Consider the following 18915-nt stretch of genomic DNA (forward strand, 5'->3'; position numbering starts at 1 on the left):
TAATCCACACCGCAGATCTGTCGTGAGCTGCACCCACCATGAGCTGTATCTCTTGGGGCTGACAGGATCCCCAGGCCACTGGACCAGGAGTGCTCTGGGCCCAAGGTTGGGAGATCTGGGTGTTTACCAGAGCTGGAGCCTCAGATGGTCACTGCCTCCCTGGGCCTCCAGGTCCCCATCTCAGAGAAGGTTAAATAAGACGAGAGGTTCTCTGCCATCTCTCCTTCAAGCTTGGTGGCCTCCAATCCTATGCCTTTCTATTTTGCTGAAAGACCAAGCAGTCAGGGAAAGAGGACAAGGACACATTGAAAGCCCTCAGGGTAGACTTCAAGGCAGAGATGACAGCAAGTTGCCTGTCCTCCCCACAACAAAATCCAGGGTCCTTCCCAGGCCCTTCCTAGAGCCACTGCCAGCCCTGGAAATGCCCTGGAGCTAAGCCAGGTGCAGAGGGGAGGCCTCACCCCCAACCCAGCCTCTCTGAGCAGCTACTTCTGCCTATCCTGTCCCCAACACTGGGAATAAAGGTCATGGCTCCAGTGGCCTAGCCTGTTACATGGAATCCTACCATGGGACAGGCACTTCTATGCCTTAAGTCACCGGAGTCCCCAGAGAGCCCCATGATGTAGTTATTATAGCCCCCACTTTTACAAATAAGGACCCTGAGAGTCAGGTTGAGACACTTGACCAAAGTCAAGCCAACAGTACACAGATGGGATCTGAACTCTGGTCTGTCTGAGGCCAAAGACTTTAACCAGTGAGGACTTCCACCGGCCTCTGCTATCACCGGGAGGGAGTCAGAAGCCAAATGGAGGCTACAACAGGCCAGCCTCAGAGGGCGTGCTCCAGTCTCATGACATCCTCTCCCTCCTGACTGACAGGTAGGGTGGACACTGCCCCCAGTTGCCCAGACCGAGGGGCCCCCAGCACTGACTTTCAGTGCTAAAACCTTCTGGTCTTGGACACTGGGGTGGTTGGCCACCCTATGACTGAGGCCTCCTTATCTTTGTGGCTCCAAAAGAAAAACGAATATATTTGTAGACTGCAAACTTAATAGAGGGACATCATCAGTGGCTCCTTCTGTGGCTTTAGGTCTGTCCTCTAGCTCATCCCCAAAGAACCAGGTCACACAACCCAAGAAACCTCTCACATCCCAGTTCCAAGCTGAGACCAAGAGTAGCCAGCCTGGGTTGAGCCGGGTGGGAGCGGGTGGACACAAGACAGGAGGTGCTCACAGGTGAAGCCAAAGGGCCAGATTCCTCACTGCCCTTGCCCCCACCCAACACTCCCGCACCCAGTAGGAGGGGATTCCAGCCCACTTCACAGGTGGAGCAGCCACAGTCTTGGAGACCACTTAGAGGGTCTTCTCTGAAGTTCTCTAAACACTTCAGAGCCCAGATCCTTGGGGACTTTCCCAGGAGGGACCTCATCCAAACTGAGAGAGCCCTCATGACACAAGCCCCTGGGGACCCGGAGATTCAGGTTAAGACGCTTGGCCAAAATCAAGCTAAGGGGATGCAGTGGACAGGGGATTTGAACTCTGGTTTGTCTTGGGAAAGTCTTTCTATGGGGAAGGGAGATCAGGCCAGTGCCAGGTCCCCCTCCCAGCCCTCCCTGGCAGCTGGTCATGTCTCTCACCTCCAGATGCTGGTACCATAGGATGATACTCATCCTTGCCACAGGCTTCACCAGGACCACTCTTCCCTCTTGGTGCAAGACCAAGAGGGCACAGCCTCTCTCCAGCTACTCAAATCCTCTCCATCCTTTAGGTAGCAACCTCTCCATCCTGACCACTCCAGCCTGCAGTGTCCACTCCCCCTTGGCCTCCTACCTCTGCCTCATGATGCACCTTGAACTCTTATCTTGTGCCATTATTTAACCTAATGGATAGAAGGATGGGCACTGGTGAGAGACCCAATGGGTTCAAATCCTGGCTCCTCCACATATCAGCTGTGTGACTTTAAACAGAATGCTTAACCTCTCTGTGCCTCAGGTTACTCAAGTAGGGCACTGACCTCATATAAGGGTTGCAAAAACTAAAATGAGTTAATAGAAATAAAGCATTTATGGTAGCATTTGGTAAATAGTAAGCACACAATACATGTTTCGTGCTATCATTTCTTTTTTTTTTTTTTTTTTTTTTTTTTTAAAGAGAGAGTGAGAGAGATAGAGGTAGAGAGAGAGAGAATTTTTTAATATTTATTTTTTAGTATTTGGCGGACACAACATCTTTGTTTGTATGTGGTGCTGAGGATCGAACCCGGGCCGCACGCATGCCAGGCGAGCGCGCTACCACTTGAGCCACATCCCCAGCCCCGTGCTATCATTTCTTAATGTTAATAGCAACATTAGTCAGCGACATGAGAAGGTCCTGAGGTGCAGGCCAGGGTCCGATACTTCTTCACACTCACATCAACCTGGACCTCAGTCACCAGCTCCTGTGGACTGATCTTGCCGATGACAGTTTGCTCATTTTACTTCCTAGTGAGAAAAGTGTGTCCTCCTGTCTGTGGCCAACAGCAGTCTTTACCCACACCCCTCAAGATGACCCCAAACTATCTTACAGATGAGATGAAAGAAAAGAAGCACTGGAGACCTTAGGATGAAGTTCCACCCCCTAGGCCATGTGGGGCCAGGAACAGAATTCAAGGAAGCCGGCACCCACAGAGCAGACCCTTCTTTCCCCAGGAGCAGTGTCATGCAGAGAATCCAAAGCTTCAGGAAACCCTCCTGAAGTGAATCCCAGAGCCTCAGTTCACAACGTGGCCCTGTGCTGTGTGACCTGTCATAAGCCCCTTGACCTCTCTAGGCCCCTCTTCACTCAGTTGTTAAATGAAAGAGTTGCTCAAAGACCAATGACTTAGTTCCTTCCACTTCTGACATTCCACCGTTCAATTTCAGAGAAAGGGAGAAAGCATCTTTGAATGAACCTAATACATCATTCATTTATTCCACAAACACTGCTTAGGTTTTTACTGTAGCCAGTTACTGTTCTGGCATATAGAAGAGTAAAAACAGAAACAAAATCTGATGATTCCTCTGAAGAAAAAGAAAGATGAGCATGGAGATCTAAGGGTGGGAGAAAGAAGGGATTTAAGTAGAGTCTTCAGAGAAGGATTCACTGACCAGATGACATTTGAGTGGAAATCTCAAAAACAACAAAGTGCTCCCATACAGGTACCTGGGACAAGGGCAATCAGGCCAAGGGAAAACCAGGTGCAAAGGCCCTGGGGCAGGAGTGCATGTGATTTCTTTCAGTTAGAACTAGGATTGTCACAGAGCAAGTGAGGATACAGTGACGGGAATGGAATTGGGGAGGTAGAGATTCAGTCACAGTAAGAACTTTGGCTTTTATTCAATTATGAACCCAATAAATGAATTCAACACTGTTTATATATGGATAGGGCAAAAATACCTTTTCCATTTACTCTGTGGAACGCCCTCCCCCTCCTCTTGGACCTGTAATTGATTTACGATTTTTATTGCTATTGCTTTCATTTGGGGGCTTGGAGACATCTGTTTCTCTGTTCAAGCCTATAACCAAGCTGGGGCCTGACCTCCACCTCAGAAGCTCACGCTGGGTTTGCCCACCTCGCTCCAGAGGGGCAGCCTGGCCCAGGGCGGCTCCTTGCATTCTCCTCCCAGTGCTTCCCAGTAGCTGTGACTCCCCAACCTGTCACTCTGCCCAGCCCCAGCTGTCCCTCCAAGGAACACCTTCCTGTCCAGCGTTCCCACATTTCGGGCTACACCTGGCTTCGCTCCCTTCCTACCCCAGCATCAAGGCAACGCCTGGCACGTGCTCCAGGTCCCAATAAATACTTGAATAACTGAGTGAAAGAATGACTGGGTCCCCAGGGAGTGTGGGAACACGGATGGGACAAGCTCGGGTGCTTTGCTGGGCCCTGCAGGTACAGCAAGAGCCCTGAGGGAAGGGGGGGATGGAAAGGAAAGGCCCCGCGCTGCCTGAGCCCGATGCCACACAGGGCTGTTCTTGTGGCCTTCTCATTTCACTGTCAATCTGCCACTTGAGTTGAGAATTACTGTCCCATCGTACAGATAAGAGCTGAGGCTCAGGAGGTAAGCAAGTTTCCTGGGTCATACCCTAAGAGTGTCTGTAGTTAAGCTGGGTCCAATGGTGCACACCCATAATCCCAGCAGCTCAGGAGGCTGAGGCAGGAGGATCAAGAGTTCAAAGCCAGCCTCAGCAAAAGCGAGGCACTAAGCAACTCAGTGAGACCCTGTCTGTAAATAAAACACAAAATAGGGCTGAGGATGTGGCTCAGTGGTCGAGTGCCCCTGAGTTCAATCCCTTGTACCTGCCCACCATCTCCACCCCCACACGACCCCCACAAAAAAAAAAAAAAAAGAGTGTCTGTAGTCAAAGCCAAACTTTCTAACTCCAACTTCTATATTCTTTCCTCAGGGCCCCTACTGCACTGGCCTGTGCAGTTTTTGTCTATTTTTTTGGGCGGGAGACGGGATTCTAGGGATTAAACCCAGGGTCTCTTTACCACTGAACTACATCCCCAGTCCTTTTTACTTTTTGAGACAGGATCTCGATAAATTGGCCAGGCTGACTCTAATTTGCCGTCATCCTGCTTTACCCTCCCAGGTTGCTGGGATTAAAGACATGGGCAACCACACCCAGCAGCGTGGCCAGTCTCTAACCCAGCCCTGCCACGGATCTCTTGTGTGGCCTTAGACAAGTTACTGTTCCTCTCTCAGCTTCAGTTTTCCCAAACACAGAGGTAGAGATGGATGGAAGGTTTCTCATGCTCTTTCTTGACTTTAAATTTTATGCTTCCATATTTATAAAATTAAATCATGAATGCCAAGGGACCTAGCTCCATGTCGAGCACATGTCCCTCCCTCCCTACTCCTTGTTTCAAAGGTTCTCTGCCTCACTGCCTCCTTGCAGCCACCGACGCTGTCCTGGTTCTTCCAAGACACCCAGCGCTCTGCATCCCTGCTTCTGGAAACCCCACCAGGCTCTGACGTCAATGTCCACCCTGCTCAGTGTTCCCAGCTGGTCATTCCAGCAGTGCTCCTTGGAGAGGCCCACAGTATGACCTTCCTGCTCCCCACACCCTCCTGCCTCTTCCTCTGAAGGGGAACGGGGTCCATGGCCAGCACTGTGGGGAGAGAGGTCCAGAGACAGGAAAGGCCCACAATAGACACCTTCCAGAGGCCAAAACGGAGCAGGCTCTTGATTATCTCATTTAATACCTACAAGAGATGTCATTGTCCCCATTTCACAAAAGGAAAGAAACTAAAGCTCCAAGAGATTAGGAAGTAGCCCCAGATCACAGAGCTAGCATGAGGTAGGAGCCGGGCACTACTGCCACCTTTCTGACCTGACAGCAGGTACCTTTGCTAATGCCGGAGGGCCCTGAACCTTGGACCAGGGACATCAGCTTTTCTTTTCCTATCTATATAACTTGGACCCCTCACCCCTGGTGGCTTGGCCCATCAGTCGCTCCCCAGCACCCCCATGCCTCTCCTCACTGCCCCTCTAAATTAAGAGAAGCAGAATATTCACAAATGGTCCTCAGTGTTTCCTAAGGGAAGACACAGACCTGGCCTTCCCACCATAAGAAAATGTCAAGCTGAGCCCTATGAGGAGGGGCCTGTTCTGCCAAAGACTTTCTTCTCATAAATACAGTCCTTCTGCAGCCAAAGCTGGGAATGGACGGCTGACTCATGGCTGCCCACCTCACAGGTGCTGCCCCTGAGGGCTTTCCAGGAATTAGAGCCTCAGCCAGGTAGGACCCAAATGTGCACATCGCCAGGAACCCCAGGATACCATCGGGCCGCTAACGGACAGCAGGAGGAACAGGGGAGGGGTGTCCATAATTATTTATTTATTTATGGTTCTGTGGTTGAGCCCTGAGGTGCTCCACCCCTAAGGTACACCCCCAGCCCTTTTTATGTTTTATTTTGAGATAGTGTCTCATTAAGTTTCCCAGGCAGCTCTCCTACCTCCACCTCCTGAGTCACTGGGATTACTGACGTGTACCACTGGCCCAGACGTAGGGATGTCTGTAGCTTCTACAGGCTCTTCTTACAAGCTGTGCCCTGAGAGCAGCATAGGGTGAGGAGCAGGGGGCAAGGGGTGTGGGAGGAGCAACTACGGTGCTACGTGACACAGCCCAGGCAGGACAGACCAGGTGACAGCAGACTCGCTGGCAGCCCACTGGCTCCCTCTCACCTACTTCTGCCCTGGCCTCAGATGGAAAAGGAGCCCCCAGGGCTGGAGGGGCTGGCCAACTCCTTCCCTGAGAAGAAGGGCCTCACAGGGAACTAAACGGAGCATCAGGCCAGCCTGGCCCCACCCCACAGCTTTGCTCAGGTTCCCACCGTCAGGGAAGCCCTCCAGACCTCCAGTAGGTGACCCTTCCTGCTGTGTCCTCCCAGCTTCCTGGACTTCTCCATGGCTCCTTCAGTGATTTATCTAACCTCTTTCCTGCAGAACATGAATGTCTTTCTCCCCGATGGACACACTGAGCCCTACTGGCAGAAGCCCATCCCTCCAGTTCACAGTCATAGCTCTGGTCCCCTGGCAGGGTCTGACACATGGGAGATGCTCAGAAAAGGTCTATCGAATGAATGCCACCAGCAGGAAAGACGCCAAGGTCAACATCTCTGTACTCCAACCCTGGCCCTCTGCAGAATCAGATGGGAAAACATCAGAGCGAACAGCCGGGGCAGAGAGTAGGCCAGTTCAGATCCAACTGAGTTGGAATCCGAAAAGCCACCAAGTGCTCTGGGAACCCAGGGGAGCCATTCATACCCCAGCCATGGGGCAGCGGTAGACAGCCGTCCTGCCAGCTTTTAATCACTTCAACACGGTTGTCATCGCGCTGCGAGTGAGTGCAAGAGGCAGGGTGTATTTGTGTGTGTGCTCTATTTTAAACTAATAAGAAACATATAGTCTGTGCCAACCAGTTTCTCCCCCTGATATTACAGGCAAGGTGCTGTGTAGGCGCTGTCGTTGATGTTTGCACATCGTGTACAGCACATCCACGCACGTTAACTCGCTTGATCTTCTCCACGGCCCTGACAGGAGGTGTTATTAACCACCAGTTGCCTGAGGAGCAGGAGGAGGCCAGCTTCTGTGGTCACTTCGTCGAAGCTCAGGCAGAGGCTTCTCTGCTGTCTGCCTCCACCAGCCTTTGTCACACGCAGTCTCTTCACCCATGACCCACCCAAGCCAGAGCCCCAGGTCTATACTCCATGAGCCTACAGTCTCCAATGGGGGAAAAAGAGATGAAGCAATCCACGAACTTTCCCCAAATGCACAATCCTCTGGGGCAGGCAGCAAGCTCTCTGGACCCAGAGAGATCACTGGACCCAGAATCACACAAAACCCACTGTGCACCTTGGGCAATTCTCTTACCCTCTGTGAACTCCACTTTCTTCCTCAGATCTGTTGTGATGACTCAGTAAAATAGGGCTGCAAGCACCCGGCCCAGGGTCAGGCATGGAGTCAGAACATGGGAAAAGAGCCTCCGCTGGTTCATGGCCTTTGTGCGGGGGCTCCTGCACAGCTGCCTGGCACTCCCAGAGCCCAGGAGAACTCCTGCCCCATCTCCTCCCTCCCGAGAGCCCAGTTCCAGCCCAGAGTCCGGGACTCTGTACCACACGAGTACCTAAAAATTCCCCTCTGCCTGCCAGCAGTGAAGGCCACTCCCTGGGAATGAGGTTCTCTTGGAATCCAATGAAAATGACATTGAAAAGTCATTCCAGGTGTAGACGCAGTAACGCACATCCCAGCAGTCGGGAGGCTGAGGCAGGAGGATCAAGAGTTCAAAGCCAGCCTCAGCAAAAGCAAAGGGCTAAGCAACTCAGTGAGTCCCTGTCTCTAAATAAAACACAAAAGAGGGCTGGGGATGTGGCTCAGTGATTGAGTGTCCCTGAGTTCAATCCCCAGAAACAGGAAGGAAGGAAGGAAGGAAGGAAGGAAGGAACAGCATTACAGGAGACCATTTGTCCAGCTCAGAAAGGGGCTCCCCTGACAATCTGGAAATCAGAGGAGTTAGTGGTCTCAATGCCATCGAGGGGCCCAATGGATGGGGTGACTTCAGGGGGAGCCATGTGGGTCCAAGGGACAGTTACATTCTCCAGGAGCAGGATCCTGGGAAGGCTGCAGGGGTCCCATCAGGCTCCCTGGCTTTCCTCCAGAGTTGGTCTTATAAGTCAGGAGTGCCTCAGCAGCTGCAGCCCTACTATGAGTCCAGCTATCCTCTCACAGAGCAGGGAGGAACGGAGCAGGGGAGGGGTCAGGAGAAGAGCTCCTGAGGGTCCCACCAGCTTCTCCGAGCACACGTGTTATCATGGCCAGCCCACAGATTAACCAAAGAGCAGAAGCAGAGGGCCTTGAAGACCACCCAGCCTAACTTCCTCATCACGTAAAATGAGGAGGTGGAGCCTCAGAGAAGGTAGGCCATGTGCAAGGTCACGCAGCTTCTTCCCATTGGATGTGCATTTGTTTGGTCTTCTCTCACTCGCACCAGGAACTGAGGCCCACAAAGGACACTGCTGGGCATCCATGAATGGAAGGCTCAGGCCACACCTGTTGAGTGACCATTGGATCCTCGGGGAGGCATGGAATTGAGAACAAACACTTGTCACCACAGCGTTCTGGGCACACACCCCAACTCTCCCTCCTCCTGGGCCTGGAGCCAGAAGTCCCAAGCACACAGGACAGGCTCCCCTGAGAAGGGGTAGGAACTGCTTCTCCAGGGGAGGATGACTCTCAGACCTGGCCCAGGACTTGGGACCAGGGAGTGCTCAATAGCAATGTTGGGCTGAGGACATTAGAGGAACCTCTGGGTATGGATCGCCCTCCCCTACTCTACCACAGACCCCCTGTGCTACCCTGGAATGAGGGGGACGATGCCCCCCAACTCGCCTAACAGGAGTTAGATCCACTACAAGTTGGCTAAAAAACCCTTGGTGTCTGTCAGGATGCTGAGCTAATGACCCTGGACATGGGCGCCCGGTGTTCTCTTCACCCCGAGGGTCCACCTTCCAACCTGGACAGGTAGACAAGACTCCACCGAGCTCTGCCACTCCTACCCACTGCTTTTCCCACACCTTCTGCCCGAGGGCCTGGCCAGCCCAGCCCCACCTTGACTGAAGGCTTTGTGGAAATTTTAAAATTCCAGGTTGTGGTTTCCATAACAGGCGGTAGTTGTCCCCAGCATGTGTCAGGAACAAAAGTATGGACAAGGGGGAAGGTAAGTTGGGCTGGTTCCTTTAAAGATGACTCTCAGGTGGGGCGCAGTGGCATGTACCTGTAATCTCCAGGAGGGGACTGGGAGGTTGGAGCAAGAAGATTGCAAGTTCCAGGCCAGTCCAGGTGATTTAATGAGATCCTGTCTCAAAATTTATAAAAAGGGCTGGGGATGTAGCTCAGTGTTAGAGTACCCCTGGGTTCAATCCCTAGTACCACACACACAAAAAAAATGGTGGGGATGTGGAGGACTAGCATTTGCCATGAGCTTGCTATATGCCAAGCAGTTTTAGATGTTTTCTTGTAGAGTTTTCACAACTGTACTATGTGTGCGTGTTATTGTTATTATTGTCGCTAATATTATTCACTTTGTAACTAAGAAAATTAAGGCTCAGAGAAGGTAAGTGATGTGCCCAAGGAAACACAGTAGTACTAGTAGAAGAAGGGTCAAAACCCAGAATCTGACTCCAAAGCCTGTGTTCCTTCCTCAGCTACACACTGTTGCAACAAAAGAACCAAATGTTGCTTCTTAGAAACAAGACAATGAGTCTTCAAACTGAAAAGGGTGCCTCCTAGAGGCAATCCCATTGCTAGAACCCAACTATTTGCCTCAGGAAGGCCATTGGGAGAGTCAAATCCACTCCCTCCATTTCCCACTGACCTTAAGACCCCTGGGGGCAAACCAGGGCTCAAGCCCTTGCATCCATGTCTCCGAGGCTATTGTATGTTCCCAGATCCTTTGCTTGGATTTGCCCTGGTGGGGTTGTTCAGTGTTGCCTATTCATGAAGCAATCCATTTGAGAACAGACATAATTGTAGAGCACACCATCTACCACCCCTCTACCACCATTCCCAAACATTCCTCACCCCAACTGTCCCTGGGTTTTATGCATCTATTTTCTACAGCAGCCCCTGCTGGGATCTGCACTCCCCTAACCCTAACCCTAACCCCACCCCCTCACCCCCCCACCCTGCACCCCCCAGTGTGGACTGGCTGTGTGTTCAACCCTTGTTGATGGTGCAAGTGACCTGTGAAAGGACCCAGGCCAGCAAAAAGGGAAAGAAGCTAGACAATCCGCCAACTGGATCATCAGCTCTAAAATGAGATGGGGAGGAGAGGGAACCAGGATTAATCCCCCTTTTTGAACCTCTAAGAGAGAGTTCAAGCTCCTCATTGGATAAGGGAGGACACTGACAATAGAGAGACCAAGTCACTTTTTGGAGGTCACCCAGCCCGTCAATACCCAAGTCCATCGTAGATCCGACCCCATTCCCTCCACCATCCCAACCACTCTCATCAGCTTCCTGGTCCTTGACGGGGAGAGGGCCAGATGTGGGCCTATAGCCTCTGCTGTCTCTGCTTAGGAAAAGCAGTGATGCTTGATATGACAGTTGTGCCACAGCCAGCAATGAAAGGAGCTTGTCTGCCTCATGCACTAACTCACTAACCTACATATGCCTGTTGAAGTCAACATGGAAAGTTCCCCTCAGAAAGCCTTCCATGTGTAAGAGAAGCTGGTCCTGACGTGGAGACCTGAGTGGTATTCCTGGGGCAGTGACTTCTGGCCACCTGGGACCAGCTCTTCTGTCTAGTTCAGGCTGCTCCCCCCAATACCCATGAAAGTCCAGAGCACAGTGGCCTGGGGGGGGGGTTTCAGATTTCAGCCCACCTCCTGCAGCCCTCTGGGCCAGCCCTCCAGGCACTGCTGAGAGCTCACCTCCTCTCAGAAGGCAGCCCTGGTTAACATCACTCAGTCCTGACTACTCTACCATTCCATCTTGGTTTTGCCTCCTCTGGTTAACAATGGATGGATGCTTTTTTTTCCTACCTCTGTATGATTGTACATCACCTCTTATTTGTCTGTGTGCTACATCTCTGCCCCTCTACCACCATTCCCAAACATTCCTCACCCCAACTGTCCCTGGGTTTTATGCATCTATTTTCTACAGCAGCCCCTGCTGGGATCTGCACTCCCCTAACCCTAACCCTAACCCCACCCCCTCACCCCCCCACCCTGCACCCCCCAGTGTGGACTGGCTGTGTGTTCAACCCTTGTTGATGGTGCAAGTGACCTGTGAAAGGACCCAGGCCAGCAAAAAGGGAAAGAAGCTAGACAATCCGCCAACTGGATCATCAGCTCTAAAATGAGATGGGGAGGAGAGGGAACCAGGATTAATCCCCCTTTTGTACCAGACACGGTGCCAGGTACTTATAGATGCTGCTCCACGATCCTACAAACTACATGCCTTTATTTCCCAATTTACGGATGGGAGACTAGGTCAACGATGTTAAGCAGCTTGTCTGAAGTCACACAATAAATAAACAGCAGAGCAAGGCTCTGAAGGCAGTTTTGTCCTATGGTAGAGTCCATACTCCCTGCTATCCCACGACAGCCAAGCCGCTGGAGGACAGGCTTCCTGGTCATGGTACTTGTTCTGTTGGGTTTGGTTGCTGTGTCCTCAATGCCCAGATCAGTGCCAGGCACAGAGAACATGTTCAGAGTGAAGGATGCCCCACTGCCTCTCCCCGGAGGGCAGGACCAGGGCTTGCAAAGCCAAATTTTGGGGCTGTTTCCTCAAAATTCCTGGATTTGATTTCCTCTCTCCATCCAAAAGGGACCCAATAGATAAGGATTCCTTCAAAGGCCACCATAGACGATGGCTGCATTTGCTGAACGTGGGGTGGGGGTGAGAGTGGAAGCACGAGTTGAACACCAACAATTAGGTCCTAATGAGGTGCGGGATTTAGGAGCCTTCATGGTGCTCCCTGACCTGCTGCTTCTGTCACCACATTGTGACCCATCTGGATTTGATCTGTCCCCATGATAGCCCCCTTCACCTCCATTGTTTACCCCCACCACTCCGACTGAGCCTCACTGAAACTGGCCACGTTCCTACCAAGCAGAGAACTAACAGTTACACCACCCACTCTGGCCCCATCCGAACCCTCAAGAGTCTGCCCTGGGCCCCAGGGCCAGCTGCTTTTCTCCACATTCCAGCCAAAAATAATACGAGAACGTAGTTCTTTGGTGGAGACTTAATCTAATCTTCATTGCTTCAGTTTTAAAATATCCTGCCTGGTTTAGGGTTTCTTATTACACACAGGGATGTGTTTTTAGTGAGATAGGTCTTAGCAGAAACGTCCTTCTTGTAATTAGAAACCCAGGCAGGCAGAGCTTGCGGTGGGACACCCAAGCCAAACAGCAGATCCCCCTGAAGAGGACACGTTTGCAGCAAGCTCTTCCCAAGCCCCATTTTCCGGCACAAGATGAACTGAGCTGTCCTAGAGCTTGGTACTCCCTCACTCCTGGGGGTTCTGTAAGTGTTCTGGTAGGACTCTGCCCTCACCCCTTCTCCCCCACCCAGTGTCTCTCTGCCCCCTCCTGAGTCTCACTCCCAATCAAAATAGAGACTCAGATATTGCCTGCAACGGGCTGGGAAGGATGTTTGAAGGGAAAAATTACCTCCAAGGAATCCCCAAAGGACTAGAGAGTATTAAAGACAAACATTCCACCGGAGCCACATCTCTAGTATTAGGCTCGCTTCTAAAAATCAGGCACTGGAACTGAAGGAGTGTACGAGTGCATGTACACTTTTGTAGAAGTGCTGGGTGTAACTGCTCAGGCTTTCTGGCCCAGAATCTGCTTTGATCTGCCAGCATGGAGACAGCTAAGCAAGCGAGCTTCAGGCTGTGGCTAGCTCCAGACCAGCACCCCTCCCCCCAGTCCCTCCAGATGTCACACACCAGTCAGGGCTAGGCCTCTGTTCTCAATGGCTTAAAGAGAAGGAGCTACATCTCTGAGAAGTAAGGTTCTGTGTTCATCTGAGGCATGAAGTCTATTACAGGTAGCACCACTGGGAACAACCAAACCAATTCCCCCAACTCAGCCATAATTGCCCCTCTTGGTAAAGCGCAGATGGTTTGGGTGGTTTGGGGACTCACAGAATGATTTTTAAATTCTAAAGGAAGGCAGGAGTTCTGCCCCTTTACCAAAGTCTTTAGAACTCCTGAGACTTATGGGGCCAGGCTGTAGAACCAGGAAAGGAAAGGAAACACGTGGAAGAACGTGACTTTGCCGCCGAGAAACCTCTATCTCCTGTTTTATTATTGAAGTGTTCTGAGCTTGATTCATGCCCATCCTTCACCCCTCATAGCTTAATGAGAACTGTATGTGCTACATTCCACTTTACAGATGAAGAAAGCAAGGTCTAGCAGCTTGGAGGACCCGCTGGAGTGGCGCAGCCAGGCAGTAACAGGGCATAAAGCTACCAGTCCCCCAAATTCCAGTCTATAGACTAACTCAGCATGCTGACCTGCCAGCCTCAATGATCACCCAACCACTTCCCTCCCTCCCTCCTTCCTCCTTTCCCCATCAGGTATTAGGTTTAATTAAATTAGCAGAGCCCCATCGCAACAATCCTGGCCATGTTGCCTGGATAGAACCCAGCAAGCGCAGCTCCTCCCTCTAAATTCAGCTTCTCAATATAATTCAATCTTCAATAAGTCACGGATCTCATGTGAAGTGTCTTATACAAAGCATGGTGTGTTGGCTAGACTCAAGGCTCATGGTGGCTCGAGATGATTTCATTTTCCATGTAACTTCCTCTGTTTTTCCTCTGCGGCATCGTTTTCTCCCTCTCCATCCTGGGATCTACATTTTGTTTGAACCAGACACTTCGCTTCACATGCAGTCAACCTCCAGCAATTGCATCACACATTTATATATATCTTACAGCATCCAGTCCTTGTGCCACCCAGCATAGGAAAAAGGAAAACTTATAACAGCATTTCGCACCCTCCTCCAACTAATTTAGAAAATGTGCTCCGGATTAAATAAATCAGAAACAAAAGTCTGAAATTGGAGATAAAATTTCTGAAAGGTGGTGGTGGGGAGCTAAATAAATAGCAAGGAAATCTTGCAACATGTTGGAAGCCTATAAATTTTATTGGTTGTTTCTTTAATAAAAACAATTTCAGTTGCTAACAACACAGTATTATTAAGCCTCTAACATTTAAAAATCTAATTTGCCCCTTCTCTGTGGCTGTTTATGTTCCATGCAGCATTCAGGAAGGATAAGGAAGTCAGGTTAGGTTAGGTATGGTTCCTAAATCAGGCTAACAGAGACCCCTTTAAAACACAGCCTTTTTGCTTTCTAGGTATGTCTTGGTCTCTAATGAGTTACAGCCCCCAGTTGAAGATGGACAAGGCAAAAAGAAATTGAACACACACTGCGGTGCACCCATAAACTTCAAGAACAAGAGAGAGGTGGTATGTTTCCAGTTAAACTAGAACTCCATGAATTCAGGATTCTCCACTCACAAGACAGTAATTCTCCTTATTTCATCACTAACTTACTTCAAATGTGTTTATACAATTTATTGCTACTGAACTTCCAGGCAACTGGTGTAGAGTTAATGAAACCCAGCTTGGAGAAGCTTTGAGCTTTGAACAACTAACCACAGTTTAAATGGTTATGACATGCGGTCAAAGCCACAGCCCGGCCCCACTGCAGTTTCGGTGTTAGGATCTAGTCAAAAAACCTTGTCATCTCACCTTTTGTGCCAAATAGATTGAAAAAAGAAAAAGCACTGAAAAACAGCCTGCCTTGTTCCTTCTCAAGGTTCCCATCATTTAAACACATTTATCTTACTGAATGCAAGGCAAAACCCCTCCCCCAGTGCCCAAGTAAATATTTTAGTTGCAGTTTGAATTGGCAGGGGGCTGAAATCCTGAAATTCAGTTTGGGTTGAATTGAGTGGGTCAGGCCTACCTAAAGCAATGTGGTAGGGGGCTGTTAGGGAAGCACGGAGGGACATTTAAAGCCAGAGCCAGCTAGAGAGCCCCCAAAGCAATATAGGGATGTACAGATGAAACTGGGCTGGGAAAGAAGTAAACTCATCTTTCTGAATTACTGGGGCATTGACTTTTATTAATCCTCATTGTCACATGGTGCCCCCTCCCCAGGCTTCGTTTATGTGGGAACTCCAGCAAGCTCCTTCTTGCTAAACAGGCCCATTTTGGAAGAGTAAAGGGGAGGTACTGGATTTGTCACTGCTGCACAATAAAAGCCCCTTTTGAAAGCAGCACTTTCATTAACTTAAAGCAATCTATAGACTTAAAAGCACAGAGCAGTAAACTCCGAGAATGGATCATAAAACAGCCAGTCTCAAGTTAGGTACACTTCAGTGCAATTTGCACGAGGCATTTTACTGGGAGCGGTGGTCAGGGCCCATCTCTCTCTTCAGTAACCCCCTGGCAGCTCCTCTTTCTCTAGGCTTTCATGCTTTTCGCGCTCACAAAGGGGAGGCGGTGACCGGGGAGTCTCCGTGGGGTCACGGCTCCCTCCCCACCCCCCAGGCTCTCGGCGGGAGAGAGCGCGCACGAATTCCAAGCCTGAAAAACAACAGCCTTGGAGCTCTGCCGCCGTGGCGGTCGCCGCGCCCCGGGCCGCAGTGGCCACTCCTGGGTCGCGCGGCTTCTGTGTCCCCTAAGGGCCTTTTGGCTCTCCCAGCCAGGGGTGCGAGGGGTGCGCGGGGCTGGAAGGGGACAGATTTAAGATTGCAAGGAAGAAATCTCAAACCTTCTTCCCCTCTACCCCCCCGCACCTCCAACACACTCCCTGGCCAGAGAACAGCCTCCCTTCCTGGTCCGGACTTCCCACTCCGCACACCCCGAGCTAGGCCGGAGAAGCGGGGATGCAGCTTGAGTGGGAGTGCCTGAGTCCAAAAAGGGAAAACACCTCCGCCACCACACACACACACACACAAACGCACACACACACACACCAAGGTCCTGGGGCCTCGGAAAGGCCAGAGTAGCAGAGTAAGCAGGAGGGCTAGGGGCTGGGGCTTTGGGTAATACATCATGTTGTGTTTAAACAGTATCATTTCTCAGATTGGGATGAGTGGGAGAGTCATTTAAATCTGCCTAAAATAAGAAGCTTTGGGGTTCCACCAGTTTGGAGAGCGTTTAAATTCCTAAAAGCCAATACTCTGGAGAAGTCCGAAGAAGTGGGATGAAGGTAGGGAAACCCTAACTTCTTTCTCCCGCTGGAGCAAAACATTGCAGCAGTAATCGGGCTCGTAGGCTTCCCAGCAGCGCTTGCCGGTGTACAGGCGGCGCTGAGATGTGGGCGCCAGAGTTCGAGCCCGGCCTGCCCTGGGACGCAGTCGCGACTCTTCCGCCCAATGTGGCAGCTCACTGCTAGCGCTTCCCCTTCCCCCCATCGCAGGCCGCAGCCCCCCTCAGGCCACCAACACCCGCCTCACCGCCTGGCCCCGCAGACCCGAAGTGCATCGGGAATCCCGCTGAGCCACCAATATAGGGTCCTCAGATCTACTCCAAACCCCGCAAGGATACCCTGTCGCTTCCCCCAGAATGTCTCTTCATTCGTCCGCTTCCCAGAATCTCTCTCCTAGGACCGAATCTTGTGCGCCCCAAACGCTCTCCTCCTCCAGATTCGCGTTCTGGGAGAAGCGGCGGACATTCGGGGCTCGCCTGCCAAGGCTCAGATCAACTACTTTCGTTGCTTACCTAAACGCTTTTCCACCCGCGGACCTTAAGGAACCGAACACACAACCCTCCCCCATCTCTAATAGCCTGGACCCCAATAAAGAGTTATCCCTGAAAACACCACCCGTCCCTCCGATTCCAGCCTCAAATTTAACCCCGGGCCGCCGACTCCTACCTCCAGCCCTCTGCTGTGGCCGGCATGTAAACTACCCAGCGGCCCTTCAATCCTGATTCTGAAAACAGCTTGAATCCCATAACCCAAACTCTAGCCGGCCTTAAAACCCAGCCCTAATTCAGGGCCGATCCACAAGCCCCCTCCCATTCCCAAACCAGGTCTCCCCACCGCGCGGGAACCCCGGGATCTCCAATGAAGAGCCCCCAGAAAGGGCGGCCCACTGCGCGGGTTTCTTTCTCGGGTCTGGGAGCCAGGAGAGCCCCCTCGCCTAACCCGAAAGAAACAAACTTTGCGCGGCAGACTCTGGACCCTGTCCCATCCCCCTCAGCTTTCTGTTCTTGGGCGCTATCCGTCTCCCCCACCCACCCACCCACCTTTTACGATTTCATCCCCTAGTTCTCGAACCAGGAGCTCTCCCTATTTCCAAGCTTCGCCACTGGCCCCTACGACTCCCTTTCCCTTACCAAAAAGCACCCCAACAATCCGCGGGAAGCCAGTGACCCTACAAATTCTCGCTCCTCCTCAGGCTAGGGTCTCTGAGCATGGCCCCTCGGTTCCCGGCTTTCCTGACCCCACTTGCGTTCCCCTTTCCCCACTGATTCTCCTGCAAACCTCTACTCGCCCTGCCTACCCAGGCCAGGCACCGCTGGGGAGGACGCAGCCGCCGTTTCTTGACTCAACCACCCGGCCCCAGTATGGGGCTGCTCCGGCTTCCAGCCTCTCGAAGCCAGCTCCAGGCTGGTGACGCCAAGTAAGCGCCGGCCAAAGGGCTCCTGAAGCCGGGAAAAAGAGGAACCTAGAGCCGGCCCACGGTTCCCAGCCTCACCCCGCGGAGAGCCTAGCCCAGAGCCGCCTGCGCCCGAGCTCTGGCTGGCGCACTGGTCCCTATTCTCGGGTCCCCGGGTGCTCCCGGCGCACAGCCTCCAGCCCACCCGCTACGGGGTCTTGGGCCCGCGGCGGTCCGGGTCCTTGCATCTGCGGACAATGAGCGCCCGGCCACCGGCTCGAGCCCAGCGAGACGGCGGCGGCGGCGGCGGGGCTGCGCGCTGGCCCGGCCAGGGCGCGGGCGGGCCGCGCGGCTCTCGCCGCCTCCTTTCCCGGCCTCGCTGCCCCTCGCGCTGCTTCGCTCCGCGCTCTCCCGGCGCTTCCCCAGCTTCTCTCTGCACGCTCCCGCCGTCCCTCTCTGCTCCTTGCCTCCCTCCTCCCTGCTGCCTCCCTCTCTCTCCTCCCTGCTGCCTCCCTCTCTCCCTCTCTCCTCCTTGCCCTGTCGCAATGAATAATACTCTGGCTTGGGGACTGGAATAAAACACACGCGCTCTGAGGCAGCCGCCCGCAGCAGCAGCCGCCGCCGCCGCGCCGCCGCCGCCGCCGCCGCCTGCAAAAGCGTCTCTGACATGGAAATGAATGACAGCTTACCTGATGCCAATCTTCATCAGACTGACACCGGCGTGACAACACAGCCTATACTTCCCAGCACTGCTCGGGACGTCAGCGGCACAGGGACCCGCCCCCCGAACCCCCCCCCCCTTCGCACACCTCCCCTCTCCCCACTCCCCCTTTCTCCCCACCCCCCCATCACCCCCACCCACTCCCGGGCCTGCCGCCTGCAAGTCGAGGAGCCGCTGGAGTGTCTCCCTCTACTGGAAGCTCTGCTTAAACGTCAGGCGCGGGCCCGCTCCTGGTGGCTGGGAGGCAGAACCACGCAGGGAAAGGAGCCTTAAACCCTGAGGTTGCCTCTGATGGGGAGGGTAGCGGATCCCCGGGGATTTAGGGCGCACCCACCCATGCCAAGTCCTTTTAGAGAACCCAGGGCAGAATTCCAGGACATCCGGTGCTGAGGGGACCTGAGATGAGGTGAAATTTTCTGTGGACCTCAAGAGAACTCCCCAGAAAATATGAAACTTGAAACTGGCAAGAAATCCTTCCCTCCATCACCACTCCCCCCACCCATTCCTGCCTGGCTGGCCTCGTTTTTATGATTGCATTTGAATAAT

At 52.5% G+C, this 18915-nt stretch overlaps 1 protein-coding gene across 6 annotated transcripts in view; it reads right to left on the reverse strand.

Moving 5' to 3' along the window:
- Pknox2 (PBX/knotted 1 homeobox 2) overlaps positions 1-18426 on the reverse strand; it is a 277182-nt gene extending 258756 nt beyond the window's left edge. For all 6 annotated transcript variants that reach the window (XM_058575290.1, XM_046432801.2, XM_058575289.1 and 3 more), the window contains exon 1: positions 18338-18426. The gene's annotated coding sequence lies outside the window, so the exon portion shown is untranslated. The remainder of the gene's footprint in view (positions 1-18337) is intronic.
- Positions 18427-18915: the final 489 nt, after the last annotated feature.

Source organism: Marmota monax, unplaced genomic scaffold, assembly GCF_021218885.2.
Source record: "Marmota monax isolate L192 unplaced genomic scaffold, Marmota_monax_Labrador192_F-V1.1 WCK01_AAM20220418_F8-fsc00062, whole genome shotgun sequence".
Classification (NCBI taxonomy): Eukaryota; Metazoa; Chordata; class Mammalia; order Rodentia; family Sciuridae; genus Marmota; species Marmota monax.